At 39.3% G+C, this 4113-nt stretch overlaps 1 pseudogene; it reads right to left on the bottom strand.

The window, feature by feature from the left end:
* Positions 1-543: 543 nt before the first annotated feature.
* Positions 544-2795, bottom strand: LOC131899665 (polycomb protein EED-like; annotated as a pseudogene).
* Positions 2796-4113: the final 1318 nt, after the last annotated feature.

Below are 4113 nucleotides of genomic sequence, written 5' to 3'. Positions count from 1 at the left end.
GGGGAACCCTGAAGAGAGAGACTGGAACAGAATGTAGAACTGTTGTCTATAGGATAAGTGGGGAACCCTGAAGAGAGAGACTGGTACAGAGTGTAGAACTGTTGTCTATAGGATAAGTGGGGAACCCTGAAGAGAGAGACTGGTACAGAATGTACAACAGATTGATCCAGCTTTGGCTGGTGAGTTGATTGTGAGAACTCAGCCCCTACCTGATGTAAATATTAACCACTTTGAGGGAGACCTGCTCCCTCTTATTCCCCCAGGGTACTCTTGAGCAGGGAGAAATGAGAAATTGAGAGAGAGAGAGAGAGAGAGAGAGAGAGAGAGAGAGAGAGAGAGAGAGAATAGCCTTGGGAGGGCCTGGGTCTAAACCCACTAGCCCCTTCTGTCTCTACTAAATTTTTATTTTATTTACAAAAATAAATTTGTGTTAAAAGCAGTAAAGTCTGAGCAAGAAGACAGTACAAAGAATGTAAACATCACTACATTCAGCTCAGCCTGATTGAATGCTGAAAAACAAGTCTAAATGTTCTATGTGCCCTTACTAACAAGATACATTAATTCTATTTTACAAAGACAACATATTCTAATTTTCACTAGGAAGAACCAGTTTATCGAAGTCGATCCCAACGCCAAATGCCGGTGTCATCACAGACAGCTATGAAGATGCTGCTATCCCTGCTAAAACTGGTTTGTCAGATAAGAACACCACATTTATGAGGAGTCAGTGTTGTACATTGGCTTTATGAGGATCTTCTGCTTCTAAATCCCAAACATAAAGTTTGCCAACCTGATTGCCCAATGCAAGCATCTGTGTAAACATAGTTGAAAACATAAAATTAACACAATACCAAACACTAAGGTATTCAAATAAACCTAAAACAGCTTCCTTGCTTAGAGAAGCCTCAGCTCCAGCCTTGATGGCCCTCTTGACTAATTCTTGCATCTTATGTTACTGATTTGTAAGTAGAAATAAGAGCAATATTTCCTTGGCATCGTGAGAATATAAAGCTTTGCAACATTTCATGGACGGCGTTGCGGTACTTTTTCTCCACTTTAGACAGCAAGACTGGGATGCTCTTCAAAGCTTTGTTAGAGAAATCACTCAGTTAATTGTCTGACAAAATTGCAGCAGAATTTAATGTTTTAGATAATAGTTATTTTACCTTCCATGTTGATTTTTCTCTTAAGTTTTTCTAGAAAAAAGCTAGGTAAGATGATAAACACATTTAAAACACTGTATCTTAGGAACATAACATTACCAACACCTAACTGCCCATTTCTTTTATAACACTGTAGATAATGTGCAGCACCCAGGAGGCAGCCAAAGTAATCAACACAGGACCAATACAACCAATGTTCGAGGACAAGGAGCATGGACAGAACAGGAAAGGCTAGAACTACACGGTGTTTCAGAAGACAATTCCAAACGTAAAAGTATGTGCTGCCTTTTGCCAGAAATCCATAGAAAACCTCATGTACCAAATGTCACACTGGCTGTAATCAAATTGCCCAAGAATAGTCACATTAGAGTCACTAGGTTTAATTTTATCTATATCATCCTCCATTTTGCCAGGTTTCCAGCATACAATGGCATTTTCACAAGACTTAGAAAGTATCAAATCACCTAACCATCACACACAATCAACATAATTCCTATGTATGCCTCTGGTAGAAAAGTCAGGAAAGTGGATTTTCTGGGAAATAAATGGCCTGTTAGTTTTATTTGGGTTATAATCCTAAGATTCCTTAATCGCATTCATCATTCTCTTTGAGTTGATTCTCCAAAGTTTAAGAGGGTGAGCCTTACCACAGGACATTATTTTTTCACCCAAAAGATCATAATCAGCACTCAGAAAGAACTTCATCTCTGTGTCCTTCCATGCCTCCAAATATTGTCACAAGTGTGTCCATTTGGATATTCCATAATCATAAGGCATGATCTTTACTTACTGACAGGAGAAGATTTGGGTCTCGTGGGTGGAATTTCAACTCATTGATAGCATTTCCATGGCTAAAATAGTGCTTTATACACTGCATTATTATGGGATTAATTATCTTTTTTTGTTGTTTGTTTTTTGAGACAGGGTTTCTCTGTGTAGTTTTGGTGCCTGTCCTGGATCTTGCTCTGTATGTAGACCAGGCTCTCCTCAAACTCACAGAGATCTGCCTGACTCTGCCTGGCTCTGCCTCCCAAGTGCTGGGATTAAACGTGTGCACCACCACCGCCTGGCAGGATTAACTATCTTTATTATGCTTCTAGATCCAGCAACAACAAGGAGAGGGTGGCTAGTGTTGCTGCCATAGGTCTATGCACACGTATAAAAGTTTTCATCTGCATCAGCATCTACATAAGACTGCAATAACTGGATTTCCCCTAAAGGACTTTTTAAAGGAATGCCAAGGGGTGAGGCAAAAGACCTCTGACAGCACAGCCAAGTGTAGACCATCCCAAATACCTGGTGACCTTGCACATGGTCAAGCCATCCCCTTATGTGGCCCTGCTGGGTAAAGCAAACTCAGATCTCACTAGAAAACTTTTGTGGGCTCCCACAGGTCCCTCCTCTTAATTTTTTAAAGAGCCCCTCAGGCTCCATCAGATAGACTGAGGTCTGTCTTAGGTTGTTCTCTATGATTGTTTCTTCCATTACCCATCATGGAGATATGCTTTCCATCAAGCATACGCTGTCTTAGGCTGGAAGCTATCAAGAGAAAGTTACCCATCCTTGGCTCTCAGCCCTGGCACAGGTTCCTATTGAGCTTACAACCTACACAGCGATCTCCATAGCTGCCATACCTCCCAGTACAGGAGTAGAGGATGATAAAGATGGCATATCTTTTTTGGAATGGGTCTTAAGATGTCCAGAACAATTTTAGCTCTGCCAAGCCCTTTTTCAACTAAAACTCTTAATGCAAACTGCATCCAATAAACTACATCTAACTTAAAGATTTCCCTAGCTTTTTACCAAACTCTGGTTCCTTAACCTTAACATAATTCTGGTATAAACATCACCATACATATTTACAACTCTTAATTGACTTATCATCAATATACATATTTACTATTATCACTATACATATTTATACTTTTTAAGCTAGCTTACATAAGCATTTACACTCACATTCAAGATTACACTTAACAAATTCACATTCAACATATTCTTATTTATACTTCTTACAAGCCTATATTCATAAGAAAGCTCTATAGGACTACCTTAGAAAATATGTAGGAGAGATTTCTTAGAAGAACTATAAAGACTCTTAGCAGAACTAACTTGTACTAGAAAGAATCTCTTAGCAGAACTTGGTCTCATAGATATACTTCTTAGAACTATTAGAAAGACTTACATAATATCTACCCTAATATAAACTTACGTTCCATAGGACTACTACTTTCTTAGAACTATTAGAAAGGCTCTCAACAAGACAGGAAGTATGCAAATCATTTCTTTTTTTTTTTCTTGTTCTTTTTTTTTCAAGACAGGGTTTCTCTGTGTAGCTTTGCACCTTTCCTGGAACTCACTCTGTAGCCCAGGCTGGCCTCCAACTCACAGAGATTCGCCTGCCTCTGCTTCCCAAGTGCTGGGATTAAAGGCATGTGCCACCACAGCCCAGCTTGTAAATCGTTTCTAGAGTTCAGAGTTTACAGTAAAGTTCAGAGTTTATAATCAGCTTTGAAAGTTTGAAACAAAATCTAATTCTTTAATGGCTCTCCCGCAAGCCTGAGATTTAGTGAGTGTTGTTATAAAAACTCTGTTAAGAGCTATTCCAGTTTACAGCAAACCCAAAAAGGAAGAAAAGAGATGAGAATTTTCTGTTTCTGAATTGCTTAGCTGGCAGCTCAACAAACAATTTCCCCTTAGAAGATAATTGTCTAAGTTGGAGTGGGATTCCAGACCTGCAGCCTTTAGCAGGTTCCTCTGTATACCAAAAACATTGCTAAAACTTAATCCCAAATTCCTCAGCAATCCAGAGGTCTTCTTATTCTCCTACTATCCCCAGACTGCAAGATGGAATCTCAATATCAGAGAAATTGATTTAGCTGCTTATCACTCCAGTTCCTCTAAAGGAGTGTCATTAGAGGTGACATTTCTCTGTTCCACAGTCATCACC

This window comes from Peromyscus eremicus, chromosome X (assembly GCF_949786415.1).
Source record: "Peromyscus eremicus chromosome X, PerEre_H2_v1, whole genome shotgun sequence".
NCBI lineage: Eukaryota > Metazoa > Chordata > Mammalia > Rodentia > Cricetidae > Peromyscus > Peromyscus eremicus.
This window is presented reverse-complemented; position numbering and strand designations above follow the sequence as displayed.